Genomic DNA, 20,085 nt, shown 5'->3' on the forward strand with positions numbered 1-20,085 from the left:
GAGGCCCCTCTACGTAACCCACAATCACAGTCCCAACCAGTGGGGTCCACATCCATTCCACCTCAGTCCCCACCCTGCCTCCTTTCCCCTGCTACTCAGCTGTCATGCATCAGAAATACTTTTAAAATTCCTTGATTTATTGTAACATGGGAAAGCCTTGACCTTCTGAGAAACAAGCTGCATGCATCAAATCCACTGATGAGATCAGAAGAAACCTCATACATGGACGGACGCATAGAAATGGATGTGTGATGAAACACGGAACAAGACAAAACAACTCTAAATATTTATAAATACATACATAAAACATGTATTAGCAATACATACACCTAAATAGAAATTAGAGAACAAATCAAAGAATATGCTCTTATCTTCAACAGGTAAAATTTATACTAAACATGGCTATTGATTATTATTATTATTCTAAATCTTAAGTTTTCTTGTCCATTTTCTATATACCATTAACTCTACATCATTAGCTGAAATAAAACATAGCATCTCATAATGTTTAATACATGGACAGAGGGACTTGCCTTCTTTAGTAGACTTTCAGAGGTGGAAAGTATATTGTGATCATTGTATTGTGGCTTTTCTTTTAGGGGGATGTATAGTAACTGTGTAACGGAGACTATCATATCCAGATGTGAGGCTACAATGCAGTTTGCATCTCTACTTCCAGATAAAGATGGATTCCCAATGAAACTGTTAACTATTTCTTCACAATAGGATGCTGGACTCTCTGCCATTGTCTATGCCCACAATGATTGATATATGACTGTATATAAAGAACTATACTATAGTAATGATATAGGGGAACTCAGCGAGGGGGGAGGGATTTGGGGAGGGGAAAAGGGAAATCCCATGATCCATGGAACTGTATCATAAAATGATAATGAAAAGAAATAATTTTTTTAAAAAATCTGCTCCCAACCTCTTATAGTTAAGAACACTAAGATTTAAAGATGGCTTACCTGATGCATTTAGCTACTAGTTAAGAACAAATGCATTAGATAAAACACTTCTACTAAAGAACTGCAGTCACAGGACCTGATTAGAATTAAGAAATAGAGTGGAAAGAGTTTGGTTCCTTTGTTATTTGTGTGAAGGGAGGATAGATTGGCAGAGAATATAAAAAGAAAAAACACAGAGTGGAGGCAAATGGAATGTTAGCAGGGACACTTGAAATGCTATACAAAGAAACTTGGAGGCTCATGTAGTTATTGTTTAATAATACCAGTTGATATTTCAATATAAAAGCAATAAGAACTGAAAAATGTGCAAGCATCTTGCTAAAAAAAAAAAACTTAAATTTTACCATTTAGTCCTCATCAGAATATCAAAGAAAACAGCTTGATCCTATATTCTTTTTTATAATATATTCTTTTATATCATATATTCTTTTGATTTATTCCAAAAGATCCTCAATATTCTGAGTGCCAACTTTATAAGGTATAAATTGATATTCAGACTCTTTGCCTGCATACTCTAAAACAGCTATTTAAATGTTCAAGCCATTATTGCAATTTTATGTTACAAAACTGAGTGTGTAGTGATGCAAATGTGAGTGTTATTTTTAAAATGCTACTCTGTTTATATGAGCATCTACACAAACAACCTAGGTTGATCTTTCAGGGGGAAAAATTTAATCCCTCAGGTACATTCCTCTTAACAGAATCAACTTAATTTCATGTGACATTGTCCTTTCCAGAACTGCAAATTCAGCGACTGCAGCAGGTCCTGATCCTGGTTTTTAACAGATGGCCTCAACATTATGACAGTAATAGCATCTGACATGTGTTGTTTCAATGATCTCTTTTACTCTTGGAAAAGTATGGAAGCGTTAGAGCCCGTGTGTTCCTTCAAATTGTTATTTCTGGCACACTTTTCTTGGCATATGTTATGATGAACCATTCATAACAAATTAAATTTTCATTAAGGTAAAAAAAAGAAGTCCTTATAATCCATAAGCCTACAATTTATCTCAGTTCCCAAGGTAACATTTTCTGTGCAAAGGGGCCAGTCCTGAAAACAATTGAGTGCAGGACTGCTTTAGATTGCTCTTGTAAGAATTAACTCTTCTATTCAAGAATTGGATGGGGGATGGGGGCAGAGAGGAGCTCTCAGCCCAGAAATGGAAGAGGGACAAAATGCCTGAAAGATTCCTGGTCCCGCTCGTCTGAGAGCAGGGACACACAATAATGATGGCTTCCCAGGAAACACATCAAAAGAGACTAAACCACACGATGCCACTTGAATGGCACCACAGAGTCTGGATACAAAGGCCAGCTGGGGTGAGCAGTATTCCTGTACCATGAAGGTAAAGCTTTGAAGTTGATTGTAGCTGTAATTAACAGCTTCCTCTAACTGTGCGATGGAATTTCACTGAAGGACTCAGTGGTTTTACTCACTGGTAGGTTTAGTAAAATAAGATTTCAGGAAGCACAGAGCTCTCAACTCAAAGGAGCTAAATCAACTTAAAGCAGAAACATCAATGATTTTCACTGCGCACACATCATAGAACTGCCTCAGCATCATAAACCACCACTGATTGCTTCTTTCAGAAGCAAGCTGCAACTGAATGGGGACCAGAGGAGACGGGGAAGCAGGCTGGGCACTTCTCTCTTCCTGAGCTCACACTTAAATCCTATATAAATTGTTTGCTATAATAACATCCAAACCTGCTTAGCAACTGGTGGACTGCTTTCTTTTCCAATGCACACTGGAAATACTAACAATTAGGAGAGAATTTAAATTGAATCCTTACCTTCTCTCGCCCTTAACATAATCTTTACTTGACTGATATTTTGGAACCCACACAAGTGAAAAATCTTTTCCAAGGTGAGTTTTTGGCTGTAAATGTGTTGCATTCGATTCTACAATATTTCCTTTCCAACTGAAAATTGAGTTCAGTTACACACAAAGAGGTTATAAACATGTAGAAGTTTACGCCCAAAATGTAAACTAAACAGATTTAATACGGAATATCTTTCAATAATGAGCAAAAATGTTTATGTTTATAAAATAAACCTGTTCTTGCTTTCTCAAGTGACTTCATGCAGGACTCTGAGGAGGAAAGAAAACTGAAAAACAAACAAAAGATTAAGTAAATAATTTGAAACATAGGAGTTTGGAAATAGCTTCCTCAGCTTGTCTGCTTACCAAAACTACGAGAGAGCAGGCTGAAAAAGCATGTGAGGAGTGATAACATGATTGTCACACTGTGGCTAAGCAGCTGCAAAATATTTAACAGGAAAAGGAAGTACCCAGAAACATTTGTGCATAGATTCACTCCTTGGGAGATAGTATCAGAGAGCTCAAAATGAGGCTCACGAAACCAAGAGGCAGCGAGAGCAGCTGAGGGCTCCCGAGAAGCACAAAGTCAAGCCGGGAGCAGCTGTGGTGGGAAGAGAAGCACGTCCTCACACCAGCAGCTTCTCCAGGCCCAGAACACAGTCGCAGAATTGGGCGATAAAAAAGTGTGCTGGAGACTCTCAGCCAAGTGTGGACTTGTGCTGCTGAAATTCCCTGGAAGCGGTCAAATTCCCTTCGACAAGGTCTAAAATGAAATTGCTTTTTGTCAAAGCCTGAGTTACAGTAAATGACTCTACAAGTCTACAGCACGCGTTCACAGTATGCACTTGAAAACCCTTATGTGCAAAATGGTACGACATTAACTTTTATAGGATTAATCTTGTGTTAGTTATTTCCAGAGACAAGGCAAATTAACCATTATTTTTGAGAAAAGGATAATTCTTAAAGTAAATCTGGGTAAGAAATTCTCATAGGCATTCTCAAGTGTTGAAGCCTTGCTAAAGTGAAAGGAAAAAAAGCAATGTTTCTTTGCAAAATGCTAATTTTATACTAGATATGAATAAGGCTCAATGAATTTTATAAGAGTTTGGAAAATTCCATTTTCTAAGTATAACACAGTTAAAGAGGTCAAAACAAAGCAAGAAGCTCTTAAATATCAAAATATATTCCACTAAGCAAATTTGGGTTAAAAACAAAATATATAGTATACATTTATATATAAATACATACATATTATTGAAGAGTTGGGAGAACCATCAAAAATCATGATGGGGCCTGGTGCAGTAGACTAATGGCTAAAGTCCTAGCCTTGCACACACTGGGATCCCATATGGGCGCCGGTTCTAATCCTGGCAGCTCCACTTCCCATCCCGCTTCCTAGCTGTGGCCTGGGAAAGCAGTTGAGCACGGCCTAAGGCCTTGAGACCCCGCACCTGCGTGGGAGACCTGGAAGAATTTCCTGACTCCTGGCTTGAGAACAGTTCAGCTCTGGCCGTTGTAGCCACTTAGGGAGTGAATCAATGGATGGAAGATCTTCGTCTCTGTCTTTCCTCCTCGGTATATCTCACTTACCAATAAAAACTTTTTTTAAAGACTTATTTTTATTGTTTTTTAATTGGAAAGGCAGATATACAGAGAGGAGAGACATAGAGGAAGATCTTCCGTCCGATGATTCACTCCCCAAGTGAGCACAACAGCCGATGCTATGCCGGTCCGAAGCCAGGAGCCTCTTCCGGGTCTCCCATGCGGGTGCAGTGTCCCAAAGCCTTGGGCCTTCCTCGACTGCTTTCCCGGGCCACAAGCAGGGAGCTGGAAAGGAAGCGGGGCTGCCGGGATTAGAACCGGCGCCCATATGGGATTCCGGGCGTGCAAGGCGAGGACTTAACCACTGCGCCACCGCACCGGGCCCAATAAAAACTTTTTTAAAAAAGTCAAATGACACTTTTAATGAGGTTAAAACAGAATGCTATCAATTTTAGGGGCCGGGGTTGTGGTAAATGAGTAAAGCTGCTGCTTGCAACACTGGTATCCTACATGGGCACCAGTTCATGTCCCACTTCTGATCTGCTCTACTTCTGATCCAGTTCATGATTTGGGAAAGGCAATAGAATACAGTCCAAGTGTTTGGTCCCTAGAAGACCTACCAGAAGCTCTTAGCTCCTGGCTTCACCCTCGCCCAGCCCCGGCCATCGCAGCCAGCTGGAGAGCGCACCTACGGGTGGAAGAATTCTTGGTCTCTTAGCTTTCTAACCCTTAACTCTGACTTTCCAATAAACAAATCTTTTTTTTTAAATACTATCAATTTTAAGAGAGATAATGTGTGAACTAAACATTCAATGAAAAAAAGAATTGGGAGGAAAGAAAACTTGCCAAATATCTTAGAATATCTGGCATCACTTAGAAACCCAAAACTTTCATGATAGTTTTTCTTTTATCTTGATCACTCAATTCCAGGAAGGATGGAAGCAAAAGAAGCAAGGTAGGAGAAAAGAGAGAGGGGGGAAGTGGAAGGTAGAAAACTGATGGGGAAGAAGGGAGACAGAGAGGCAGTGAGGAGGCAGCAAGGAAGGCAGAGCAGATACACAGTTTTGAAGCACTTCTCTATGCTCGAAATACACCAAGTATCCATAAAAACTGAAAATCGAGTCGGACAGGCTGTGTGAAACAACTGTAAAATAATTAACGATCTTAGGTCACTCCAATAACCATTCCAGGTTAAAAAAAAAAAAAAGACTAGGTGAGGCTGCCAAAATCGAGGAAAAGCCCTTGAAAGTAAAATAATACCTCAGTCAAAGCAGCAATTACAGACGAGGATGCTATATGACCGCAGTAGCAGGAGAAAAAGGAGCAGAGCCTACCACATTATGTGCAGAGAAAAAAGACATCTGACTAATGTGAAAGTGATGAACAGAATGACAGCAATGACACCTTCCCTGCAGGTTACACAGGCTTGAAAAGACCTTGTTTGCTAAGGACAGATTTCAAGCTCCCTGGAGGATGGGAGACACATCTCCATGACCCAGCTGATCCATTTGTGGCATCTTCCAAAACCTCAAGACAAAGCAGAACGAATCAGCAATGAAAACATATTAGTTTTAGATAGGAGTTTTTGTGAAGTAGTTGGAAGAATCTTACAGCAAAAATCATGCGTATTCTTACTCCTCCTTAAGGTAAGCAGATAAAAGACCTTTTACCTGCACATCAGGATGAATAAAGATGCTCAGGATGAATATCCATGCTGTGTCTCTGGCTGAATTCAGGTAATGCTCTATAATTATTTAGCTTTTCAGGTGGCTTGGGAAATGTCCCCTCCTCCATCCCAGAGGAGGGCTGCCATTGTCTTCCCTCAGGGTTAATAGGTATGACAGTCGGCTGCAAGGCTTTCCTTAGCTTCTCCCCACTCCACAGCTCGCCTCCTGCCGAAAGACCTACAGAACTGCTGGCTGTGCGTTCCTACTCAACTCTTTACTTTTACTTTAGCAGGCACTGATTTTCCTGCACTAAATCCGTATGTGGAAAAAGTCAGTCGGCAATGAAGACACTATCTGACCCATTCAATCATCTCTGTGCTTATGGACACAGTAGGCACAAATCAGATTTTTAACTGCCTTCAAACACAAGAACCCAATGCCTCCAGTATAAATTTTCAGTCAAGCCATGTCTTCAGCTCAAGTGAGACAGGAGAAAAGATTGAGATTTTACATTCTCTCCTTTTCAATCATTTCATGCAAATAAAATTACAGTCATTTCCATTGTGTTGGAACTAGCGTAAACTTGGGAGTCAAGAAGGCTGGGGTTTAGACCCAATTTTGCCATGGCTTGCCAGTTAATAAAATGAAAAGGACACAAGCTCCAGGATATTACAGATCTGAACAAAACTACTCACTGTGTCAATTGTCATAGAGGAAATTACTTTTCTGATGTTTCCATAAAGTACAAACACCACTACTTAATCCACAAAGCAGTTATCAGGATCAGGGGATTAACAGCAGATCTTCCAAGGGATGTTCAACAGTCGTAGTCTCCTTTCCTATGGAGCTCAGTTAGACAAGCCACAACATCCCTTTTGGTGCTCAGTTTACCTTTCTGCTCTTTTTCACTATGTAACTAGCTTGTGTGCCAGCCTGTTCGCTGCCCCTGCCTCCAAGCTGCGCAGCTGCCAACCCTTACCTTCCACCTGTGGCTTCAAACAGCTTTATGTTCTCAGACACTTATCACCAAACACTTACCACTCAGTGTGTGGTTACCACACTGTGTCTCCTTTTAAAGAACTGGGATGCCGCCTGATGTCTTACCTTGCTTCCCATTTCTCTGGAACATAAAGTCCTTTTCCTTCCTGATGCAGACGCTCAATGCTGAGCACTCTCACCAGGCCACGATCAGGCACCTACCCCAAGCCTTCCCCGCACCGATGCCTGCTTGGCTGGACACACGATGCCCGGGAGCTGCCAGTGTGACAGGCCTAACCCACCAGCCAGGACATCTGTCTGCAGACCACTGCCAGACCTCCCAGACTCCAGATACTCATCTGCAAGCCTGCCTCAGAATGCTCACTGCCTAAAAGCTCAGCTTGCTCTCCTCCACCCAGCTGAAGACAATCTCCTTGAGGATCCTGGACTAACAAGCTAAACCTGAGCCACCACTAGCCTTAACACAAGGAAATGAATTTGCTTACTTCTGAAAAGAACGTATGCCCGTGGGTCACTGTCAGCGTTAACACAAGTATGCAATATGGCTTATTTTGGAGATGAATGTTAACTCATTTGGAGTTAACTATCTCAATCTCCTCTACATTTAATGGTAGCCTGTTTTTATCAAGTCTGTTCCTTTCATTAATTAGTTTTCTGGAGATAAACACACACACACACAAAAGTGCACAGACATTACAACATGGCTCAAGACATTCGCATGAACGGACACACACTCACACGGCTGGCCACAAGACTGCTCACCATGTCTTTGCGAAGTAGACCCAGCACCAGCGTCTCCTCCCCTTCCTGGGAGGCACCAGCCCTACCAGATTAGGACCCTCCTCCCCTTACAAGCTCTTTGAACCTACCTCTTCACTATTTAAATAATTCAGGCAGTTAGGGAAAAAAAAAAAAAAGGACAGATTTTTCATCTGTTGGCTCTCTCGCCAAATGGCCATAAAATGGCCAGGGCTGGGCCCAGCCAATTCCAGGAGCTTCTTCCAGGACTCCCACTGGGCACAAGGGACCCAAGCAGTTGGGCCAACTTCCACTGTTTTCCCAGGCACATCAGGAAGGAGCTGGATGGGAAGTGAAGCAGCTGGGTTCCAGACGCTAAGAAATGCCCATATGAAAAGCTGGCATCTCAGGCAGTAACTTTACTGGCTTTAAAAGCCCTGCCTCAAATGTACTCATGTTCAGGATTAAGGCTTCCACGCAAGAAGAGGGAAGGAGTTTATGCAAGTGTGAGAGGCACAAGGTTGAGGGGAGGATGGCAGTCCACTGCAGCTGTAAATGATACTCAAAAATTAACAACAGTCAACAATTTATATTGGTTATATATGTAGGTGCCTTGACTGGAGCATTTCATTTCATCCTTCTACAGCCTATGAGGTAATTATCAAAATTGTCCATTTATTTTATAGAAAAAGTAAGTGCCTGCAGCTGAGGAAGTGGCCCAAGAAGCTATTCCTCTACCTGCAGCACCAGCGTCCTATATGGGCACCGGTTCATGTCCCAGGCACTCCACTTCGGATCCAGCTTCCCACTTAGAACCTGAGAAAGCAGCAGAAGACGGCCCAGGACTTTGGACTCCTGCATGCAAACGGGAGACCCAGAGGAAGCTCTGGCTCCTGGCTTCGGATAGGCTCAGCTCTGACCATTGAGGCAATCTGGGGAGTGAATCAGCAGATGGAAGATCTCTGTCTTCCCTTTTCTCTGTAAATCTGCCTTTCAAATAAGAACAAAATAATAATAATAATAAAAGGTGGCAGTGCTGTGGCACAGATTGTCAATTCAAGTATTTTTCACATCTCAGATGCCAGTTTGAGCCCCAGCTCCCTGCTAATGCACCTGGGAAGGCAGCAGGAGAGGGCCAAGGTACTCGGTTCCCTGGTTCAGTTACAGGAGAAGCTCCTAGAAGCCCCAGCTCCTGATCTGGCTTTGGCTATAGAGGTCATCTGTGTAGTGAATCACTAATGGGAACAGCTCTCTTACTTGCTCCTCCTCCTCCTCTCTCTGCCTTTAAGCAAGTAGTAAACATATAAATAGATCTTATTAAACAAACAGATCCCAGAAAAAAATTCAGAGCCCCCAAAGGCTTTCTATCTTTCTTAAAGTTACACTCAGCCCTCCCACTGGCCCTCACCTGCCTCTGTCCTCATCTCCGGCCCCTCTCCCTTTGCTCACTGCACCGAGTGGCTCTGGGTCTTGTGCTGTGCCCCCAACAGGCCGTGTATGCCATCCTCAGAGCGTTGGCACTCAATCTAGTGCATTTAGGATGCTCCTCTCATATCCTGGCATGTTCACCTGGCTTGGGATTTAAGTCCTAAATGAGATGCATCTGCTCACATCTGATCACAATCAACCGCTGCTCCCAACTAGCCCCCACCCACCCACCGTTGCCCATACAATGACATGGCTTTGCTCTGCAAAACCCTGTATTCAATTTACTATGTCTTATTCATTTTGTCATTTTTTTCCTATGTTGGGTTGTTACCATATGTTATTACGATGTCAGCACTGTAAGGATACAGTCTTTGTCTTACTCCACCTTTTATCCCGGGTGCTTAGAGCACACTACATGATGGCAACAAATTACTTCGATTAAAGGCATCAGTATGTGGATGAATAACTTGTCCGTGGTCGCACTGCTAGGTAAATGGTAGAACCTAGATTCTAAACCATTCATTGCCTTTCAAAACCCTATAAAGTAGCATGTAAAAGAATTTATTACAAAATTATATGTCGAAGTAAAACAAGAAATAGATTAGTTCTTGGAAGGGTTTGATTCAACAATAATTACAGCCACCCAGACGAAGGCCTACCCTGTGCTTATGCACTCTGCTAAGTGCTTCCGAAGCACTACCTATTTAATTTTGAAAACTACCCAAGAAAGCACCTGTTATTTTCCACATTTTCCACTGATGAAATTGCGGCTCACAGAGGTTGAGTAATTTGCGAACATCACGTGTAACAGGAGACAGAGCCCTGTTCCACCTCCAGACTTCGAGCTCTCACATTCCAGACCACAGAAATGGAGCCTGTTTTAAAAGAATGTGTCATATTGCACATAGTTCCTGACCTAAATATGTATAGTTTTAAAAAATATATTTAAAAACAGCTTGTATCAAAAATCCAGTATGTAAATTTTATCATTACTCCTGACATTTCCATCTTCAATTCTTTTTCCCACTAGATATACAAGATGTTACCTGATGGTGTAATTTTCTGAGCACTAAAAATCTAATATGTTCTATAGACGGGCAGTATCTCTAGACAGAAATTATAGATGGCAGATGTCCAGGGCTAATTCACTGCCTTTTAAATGAAATAGCAAGAGTGTCTTTGAAGAGACGTTTACCCCACCTAATAAGTCATCTTCCAAAGCACTGTGTGTTAGCAGTTATTAACCAGCACAAATGTCTGAATGCGTCTGCATAAACTGCCTCCACTCAGGCATTTTCTTTTCTCTTGAGATGATTCTTACAAGCTAAAATAAAAGGAGGACTGACACACAGATAGCAGACACCCACACTCATTACAAAGCTATGGCTGCAGAATATTGACCTAAACATGGCAGAAGCACATAGCCAGAATGTCCCTTGCTTATTCTTCACCCAGTAGCCTGCCTCTGGCGGGTCTGCACCGACAGCCTTCCAGAGAAGCAAGTAAGTTTCTATCACCTAGCTAAGGGATTCTACAAAATAAAGGAAAAGAAAAAAAATCATATACCACAGAAACAATCCACCTAAAAATGATGACAACAAAGTAAGTCAATATTAACTCCTAAACTGAATAATATCCTGAGGAAGGAAAATGGAACAGAGGCTAATTACTGGAGGAGGAGAGGGTGGGGAGGAGGAAGGAGAAGAAGAAAAGAATAAGAAGGCCCAGCACAGCAGCCTATTGGCTCAAGTCCTCCCATATAGGTGCCAGTTCCTGTTCCAGCAGGCCCTGCTTCCCATCCAGCTCCCTGCTTGTGGCCTGGGAAAGTGGTCGAGAATGGCCCAAAGCCTTGGGACCCTGCACCCATGTGAGAGACCTGAAAGACGTTCCTGGCTCCTGGTCACTGGGAGAATGAATCATAGGACAGAAGATCTTCCTCTCTGTCTCTCCCCGTCTCTGTATATCTGACTTTGCAATAAAATGAAAATAAATCTTGAAGGAAAAAAAAAAAAGCTGGGAATGACAACAGAAGCCAATAAGTAAAGCAAAGGCTTTTTTTTTTTTTTTAGATTTTCTGAAATAAACCAACAGCCTAGATTCAAATATACACCCATTCTTCTTCTTTAACCTACAAGCAATGTTAAAGCCCACACATTAAAAGCAAGAATACAGAAAACTTCTCCGCATTCTACCCTCTAGTGACATTTGTTTGGTGTTTTTCTGGACTCCAGGAGCTTCTTCTGGGTCTTCTGGGATGGCTTTGGGTCATCCTCCACTGTTTTGCCAGGGCATAAGCAGGAAGCACAATTGGAAGCGGAGAGGTAGGGGCATGAACCAGCATCCATATGGGATGTTGGCACTTGCAGACAGAGGGTTAGCCAGTTGAGCCAGCACAGTGGCCCCTAGAACCACTTAGTTCTCGGACAGCACTTCCTGCATGCTAATGTTCCAGTGGGCATAATTCTCAGGAAATAATTCAGGCATTGCTTCTCGGGATTCCCCTTTTCCCATGCACTTAGAGTCTCAGCCTCCTTGGAGGTCCACATTCCAAGTCTGCAAGCTAGGCATCCAGCAACTCACGAATCAATAAATATAATATGCAATGAAGATAAGTTAAATAAAAAATGATTAGATCATGGCATTTGTGATAGCAAGGATAGAACTTGAGTCCACTGAAATAAACCAGACGCAGAAAGACAATTACTGCATGATCATTCCCTCTGAGTGGAAGCTAAGAACGTCTGTCTTACAGAAGTCAAGGATAGAGTAGCCGTTGCTGGAGACTGGGGATAGTCGAGGCAAAGGGAAGATGGCAGCTACTACTGTTGGAAAGGAGAAACAAACCCTGGTGTTCCTCACAGCAGGACGATTAGAAATAATAATAACAATCTACATGTTTTTAAATCTAGAATAAAGAATTTTTAAAGTTTGCACCATGAAGATTGATACCCATTGCAGGGGACAGAGGAGTTTGCACCAATTTGAACATTACATAATGTATATCTGTACTGAAACATCACAATACCCTCCAATGTATGCACATATGTGTATGTATATGTATCTGAAGCATCAATTGAAAAAAACTTAAAAATTTTATCTTTGGAAAGAAAACAAATGTTTCCCTCATTCTTACAGAATATATACAAATCAAATTGTGACTCCTTAGGAAGCACTATATTATTATAATAACATGGGGAAATCAGTCAGGGGTGGGAATTGAGGCAGGGGGGGCATCCCAGACCCTATGGAATTATATCATAAAATTCAAAATAAAAAACATCTAATTCTTTATGATTTACCAAAAGAATTTTCATACGTATTGTCTCCTTAAATTATCACAAAAGTCAATGCAGCACCATTTTCTTGAGGAAAAGGGCAAAGACTTTACAAAACCTCATATTAGTTACTTTCATCTGACTTTTGCTTGCAAAGTAACAATAATAATTAGAACATTAAAGAATTACTAAGAATGTTGTTCTTGTTCTAAAAAAAAATTAAGCCATTTATGTCTAAGAACCTTACACAATTCTCACACCGAGAATGTAAAATAATGTAATATAGTCACAGGCACTGAGTTGACCTAAAGAATATATTAAAAATTAGACCAACATTTAAAAATTAAAGGTTCCATAAAATCCATGTCAGTGATCATGTTAGCCTTTTTAAACTATGATAACATGTATAAGATAAGCCACTTATAAAAGAAGGAAGTTGGTTTTAAGCATTTGTCATGGAGTAAGGCCAGGGGATGGCAATGGTGCGACAGACACAGGAAATAAGAACAGGGTACATCAGGAAGCAGAGTCCAGGCCCAATTAAGCTTTTATAACTAAATTTCTCAAATGCCTTCCACAGACAAGCCTCCAGGAACCTAAGGACCTACTGCTAGAGCCACCCTTTAAATATCATAATTAGATTAAGTTTCCTCCCTCTGAATAGTGTCAGCACAAAACTTTGAGGTTTAAACTTTAAATGTTTTCAAGAGTTCAGGAGCATACCCTATCCACACCATAGCCTTCTACCCCGATTCCATGAAACGTAGATTCTTTTTAAATATTTCATCCTCTGTAGTTCCAAAATCTTAACTCATCCCATTATTAACTTGTGAGTCCAAAGCCTCATCTGAGAATCCAATAAAATAAAATAAAATAAAACAAGTTCCATAGTTCCAAGATACAATGGTGACAATGGCCCAGCACATCCATTTTCTATGACCTAAAGTGGTAGTAGGCATGGAAAAAGGATTAACTAACCAAAGCCAGGTTGAAATCCAGAAGAGTAAACTTTCACAGTTTCAAGTCCAGCATCCCAGGCTCACAGCGCTGGGAGATCAACCTCCAATCCCAACTTCTTGATAATACACTCCCTAGAAGGTAGCAGGTGTTGGGTCAAGGAGTTAAGCCTATGTCACCCACCTGGGAGACCGGGTTGAGTTTCTGGCTGCTGGTTTTGTCCTGGCCCAGCCCTATCTGAGAGCATTTGGAGAGTGAACCAAGAGATGGTAGAGTTCCATCCATTTTCTCTCTTTCTTCTTTTCAACAAACAAAAACTTTATTTTAAAATTCAGATCAAATAGCATGCACGAGCGTGTTGGGGCACCTCAGGATCTACACTGGTGTATACTGTGCCTCTGTGTCTGACGTGCCTGTTGTGGAAAGAATCATGCTACACTTGCCAAGAAAAGAACAAATATGGAGCCAGGCGTGGTGGCCTAGTGGCTTAATTCCTCACCTTGAACGCACCCAAATCCCATATAGACATGAGTTCTAATCACAGCAGCTCCACTTCCCATCCAGCTCCCTGCTTGTGGCCTGGGAAAGCAGTCAAAGACAGCCCAATGCCTTGGGACCCTGCACCTGAGTGGGAGACACGGATGAAGTTCCTGGCTCCTGGCTTCGATGGGTACAGTACCAGCCGTTGTGGTCACTTGGGGAGCGAATCATTGGACAGGAGATTTTCCTTTCTGTCTGTCTTCCTCTCTGTATATCTGACTTTGCAATAAAAATAACTGAATCTTAAAAATAAAAAAAGAACAGATATGGGCTATGATTCGGGCCAGAAGTTACTGAGGCTGTGTGAACTGCCATTTCAAATGACATTGATTCAGGGGGTGAGTTAGAAGATGACACCTGGAGGTATGAAAAGAGGTCTCAGGAGTCTGAAGAAAATTAACTTCCGTGTCCTGCACTCTGAAACTCAGTGTTGACACCAAACTGCAAAAGATGAGTGTGTACCTTTCTACCCTGTCATTTGTCCTCCTTGCTCCACGATGACCTCCCACCCTTGGTGTTTTCTTCATACGGGAATTTGTGTTGCATGGTCAGAGAAGAATTTGCCTGAAGATGATGCAGCTTCCTGGATTTGATTTGTCTACAAAGCTAAATTCCTCTCGGGAGCCATGCTGGACGTATAGCAGAAGAAAGGGAGGCAGTGCAATGAATGCTGTGGGGCTCTGTGGGAGGTTTTGCAAGGAGCTGAACAAAACAGAGAGATGGCAGGACTTCTGAGAGGAGTGGGGAGGACGTAGGGACTTCTGCACCTGGAAGACCAAACCTCACAATGATCCAGGCTTCCACGAACAGCAAAAGGCGCAGAGTCTTCGCCCGTCAAGGGCTCATGTAAGTGTGGGCAGAGATCTCTCAGTACCAAAGACCTGAAGCTCCATCTTCTGTTTGTCCCACCTGCTCCAGCACCTGTGCTCAACCCAGAGGAGGAAAACACTCCAACATTTACACTAATTGAGTTTCCAACATAATGAAATGAAGGCTTGGATCAGATTCAATTTGATTTAGAGAAGCAGAACTCTCTTTCACCCAAGAGTTGGGGTGGACTAAAACTCATTGCTGCTGCAGCACTTTTTAATGAGTCACTTTAATTTTATACAGCTCACTCACATCTCACATTAAATGCAAAGTAGAATCATTCTTATTCGCAGCCTCCTCCACTCCTAGCTCATGAACTACAATGTGTCAGACACCGTTCTAAGCATTTTATCTTAGCCCTGGGAGGGAGGGAGACAGTGTTACTGCCCCACCCCCAGATTACAAGAGAGGAAACTGAGGCATGGAGAGAGTATATAACTTAACGAAGTCCTAATAACTTGCAAGCAAGAGACCTCGCACTCAAAGCCCACGAATGTGATTGCAAAGGTCACGGTCGTCCCCAGTCGACTTTTTTTCCCAGTTCTGCTGGCAAGCCAAATCTCATGAAACCAGACACTCCATGTGCCCAGTGTCCTGCTATGGCCATAGCATGGCAGATATGAAAACTCAGAGCATGCAAACCAGCTAAGCTCAGTGAATAGCTTCTGATCAACTGTTTTCCTTGACAATCTCTAAAAGCAGAAACTCACAAGCCCTTTTGACCATTGTGCCTATCTAATATTCCTAGGTTGTAAAAGAAAGGTGTGTTAAGGTCCAGCAAGCCCTTCTGTTCAGCCTGCCATCAAGACAGAGAAAGCTTGATCACGTCTCCACATCCCCCTCCTGAGCTGTGCCTGTGGATCCAGCAAAGAATGAAACCTGTGCAGAGTAACCAGGGCAACAAAGGGAAAGTTAGAAAGGAAGGTGGACATCAACCATCTCATCTATAAAATATTAAACCGCCTTCCCTGTAGCCCAACAAGACCAATTCACCTCGAGTTTGGTGAGAGGAACAATTGGAGTATGTTTTAAAAATGCAAACATCTGATTAAAATCCCACAGCATATTCTCAATCCAATCTCCTTTTTTATTCCCCCTGTATCCTGATTTCAGCAATTATGTTTATCACTCAAATGCCTCCCCTTGTTCATAACTTTGATGATTCTCTTATGGGCTGTGGACTATTTACTGTAATCGTGTTCTTATTAACTTCCCATTTTAAATCACTAAAAATAAGACCCTGACCTTCCAACATGAATGGCTGTTTTCTGTTCTTCCTCTGGGAGAAATTAACTTTGAAAGTGCTGCAAAGCAGGGCCTGGTGATGGGTCCATTCATTTTTCTTCCTCCTTTTTTCTTGAGGGCAGAGTATGCTAGTTTTCTTCAGGCGAAGACCTGGGGGTAAGCCCTATAGCAAAATATCAGAAGATGCCAGCGACAAGCGGCAAAGGTCTCTATGGGATACTGAAGCAATTATTCATTTCCACAGGCATGTGATAAATTGCTTTTATTTTTACAAAAGGGATCAAATCATGAAAGCAAAGTGTTTTTCTTAATATTAACCAGCCATTACAGTGGCAAAACTCAAGTTGAATTTTTTTTTATGTAAAGCGAAACTCATTTGCTCATTTCGGGGGGGCAAAATTCTGCATTGGCTGCCCCTTTCAAAAAATCCTCTTTGGAATGTGGAACAGGAAGCAGCCAAACAATGAGGGTGTTTTTTTTTTTTTAACCTACCAAAATCAAAGACAAAAATATGAATAAAATATTTAAATATAAATGAGAACAAATATCAAAAGAACTAACTGTAAAGATAAAGAAGACCTCACCCAACAAATCCCCTTTGCCTTTACAGATGTATGTGATATGTGTCAGTGCCAATAAAAATTCAACATATTTGATTGATAATTGTCTTCAGCCTGACATGTGGAAGGAAACATAATAGTTGCAGAGAATTGTAGCAATAATTGTAGTTCCTTTAAACCTCCACTTCAATCACCTTTCATAACGCAAAAGAAATGAAAGAAACTTTGTACGATATACAAAGGAAACTAAACTTACTGATATATGCTAGGAGACCTAAACCAATTCCTTTCATCCAGACACACATAATTCTAACTGCAGACCAGCCTCCACTTTGGGGAAAATGAACAGCTGCTCCCTCCCAAGAGAGCTGGGGAAAGAATGACTATCTCTGATCATGTATCACTATCATTAAACTGAGGCCATACACCCACCCACCTCTTGCATACGAAGAAAAGTAAAAAAAAAAAAAAAAATCATCTCCAGCATGCAAGCACTGACTTTTTATGTCTTTTACAGAGCTCCATGAATCTTCCGAAATTAATGACAATGGGAAAGCTTCCTCAAAGATTTTTTTTTTTGCAGAATGCTGCTGGCATGTTACTGCAAGGTAAAGCGATTTACTTCGCCCTTAGTGGAGGGAAGGAGGGAGGGGGGCTCAGAAAATAAACTAGCTTGAAAATAAAATCATAAAGCTGAAAAAATAACACATGAGAGAAGCATCCCACCTATTCTCAATTTTAATCATTTCAGAACCGCAAGGAGAATGGAGCTTATTTATTCCTACAACTGAGGCCATTTTTGCTGAAATTGCAAAACCAGTCATTTTACAAAAGAAAGCAAACAAATCATAATGATGCTGTGCTGTCCAGGGTAAATGCTAGAGATTCCACAAGGAGGAGAAGGAAAGAATGAAAATAAAGCTCTGTTAAAAAGAAGTAATTTCCATGAATGCATTCCTTACTGTTCTGGTGATCACTTGTTCATGAGCATCCTAATTACATGCATTTTTTTTTGGCAAAAATAACTCTTAAATCTATAGCCAAATGCAGGAGACAATATGTGATCAGCAGTTTTTCTGGGGTTAAACATGCCAAAGCATTTACTGGTAATTATTCACAAGTCAGCACAAAGAATATTCTTTCTGCCTACGATGAACTCAACAAGGTTGAAACAGTAAAATTTGTTCAATCATTCTTTCTTTCTAAGAATATTTATGAATGATCTGCCTTGCGCCAGGTATTCTTTTAGATCCTGGAAGTCCATGAGTGAACAAGGATTTTAAGCTCGAGCCATGAGAACAGTCTTCATTCCACTGAAGAAAGACAAAAGGAATGAGGTGAACAAAAAATCTACTCTAGATAGTGATGTATCTGTGGGGAAACAAGATAGGGAGGAGTGATAGGCAACATTGGTGGCAGGTGAAAGGGAGAATAATAAAGAGTTAGGCCTCTCTGAAAAATGATGCATTTTGAAGAAGGAGGAGGAGAAAAAAGAAAACCCAAAGAAGTGAAATAGCAAGATATGTTGGCATCTACAGCCAAAGAAATTTCAGCGAGCAATGACAGGAAGTTCAAAGGTCCTGCGGCAAAAAAATGGTCATAGTCTCCAAGAACATGAGACAGCAGTAGGCCTGCAGTAACATGAGCTAGAAGAAGTAAAGCTGGTATCACAGAGGTCAGGAGCCAGGGTCAAGATGGTGCACTTTTCTTCAGGGTGCTGTAAGAATGCAGGCTTTTTCTCTAAGCTGGGAAGTTTTCAGAAGGATTTCCAAAGGAAGTCATGATCTGCCATGGTTCGGCCCCTCTGGCTGCTTAGTTAAGCTGGTTTGTTAATTTCCAGCTCATTGGAGCAGGAATTTGGTCTACACATGAAAATGCCCAGGTCCAATATCAGAGTTTCTGGGTTTAACTCCTACCTCTAACTCTTAACACAAGATTCCTGCATGGAGTATCAGTGGTAGCTCAGTTAGTGATTGGGTTCCCACCAATCACATGAGAGACCAAGATTGAGTTCCTATCTCCTGGCATTGGCCCTGGCCATAGCAGGTGTCTGTGAGTTAGCTAGCAGCTGAGAGCTCAGACACAGAAAGGAAAATGTGATGATTGTAGGTAAAGTTGACATTTTAAAATTTATAATTGTTTAAGGACCTTGTCTATACTCTTGAGGAATAATGGTTTTTGTACTTCTTACTTGTTACATCCTTTATTTAGTAAAGGGTTAGACTTCCGATTAAGTACATTGAAAGAATAACACTGCAAAAAAATGTAGTAGAAATGAAAGGGGAGTATATGAGTGAGGGAGGGAAAGCATAATAGGAAGCATTATTACACTCTTAAAACTGTACGTATGGAATACATGAAATTTGTTTCCTTTATATGATTAAAAGAGCGAAATGTGGCCAAGGTCATTATCCAAATAAGACTGAATTGTGGCTGGGGCCTGAGGGATAGTAGGGAGGGTAGTAAGAAAGTTAGACATGGGCTGTATTCTGCAGGTCCAGTCAGTAGGATTTACTGACTGGATGTTTGGGATGAGACCTGGGTAAGAGGTGTCAATAGTGACACCAGGGATTTTTATTGACTGTGTTGAGCCAAATGATTGATGCAGATCCATCATGTTTCCCAGCATCCACACCTTTCCCGTGGCCTTAATGTGGGCAACTTTTGTTTTCCTGCTCCTGGATAGGAGCTCACCTCTGATTCAACTGAGGTTAATGACATATGTGTGGAAGTGACGGCCTGCGGATCTAAGCCTAGAACTCAAAGGGCCTGGCACATTATCTCTTACCCTCTTACACTCCGCATGAGCAGAATAGGCCCTGAACATCCTGTTTGTTCCAGGAGGAGAAGAGCCAAGTGGAGCAGCAGTGCAGGTGACCAACAGTCCTTCAGTGAGGAGTAGAGCTGATTTGTGTCAAGTTGAAAGTGAAGACATCTACCCTTGCCCAGTTGCAATCAAACAAATGTAAGCTCACCTCACACATATAACAATGAATGATTGTTGTTTTAAGCTTTCGAGGATTAGAATGATTTTTTATGACACAATAGCTTACTGATAGACTGAACAACTTAAAGAATGAGTTAAATTTACTAGAATATGAAAGGCTGTGGGAGGAATAAGTTTAAGCTTGGGGCAAGAAAATCAGCATTCTCATCTTGGATATATTAAACCTGAGTTGTCTACTTGACTTTAAAGTGAAGCTTGAATAGCAACTGGCACAGAACTGGAAAGGAATTGCATGTAACAAGAAAGAGGTTAAGGCTGAGTTACATGAATTGGGCCCAGTGCAGTAGTCTAGTGGCTAAAGTCCTCGCCTTGAAAGCACCAGGATCTCATATGGGCACCAGTTCTAACCCCAACGGCCACACTTTCCATCCAGCTCAGCGCTTGTGGCCTGGGAAAGCGGTCAAGCCCAAGGCCTTGGGACCCCGCACCCACATGGAGGAGCCAGAAGAGGCACCGGGGTTTGG

This window comes from Ochotona curzoniae, unplaced genomic scaffold (assembly GCF_017591425.1).
Source record: "Ochotona curzoniae isolate NIBS_2020 unplaced genomic scaffold, NIBS_Ocur_1.0 contig_1014, whole genome shotgun sequence".
NCBI lineage: Eukaryota > Metazoa > Chordata > Mammalia > Lagomorpha > Ochotonidae > Ochotona > Ochotona curzoniae.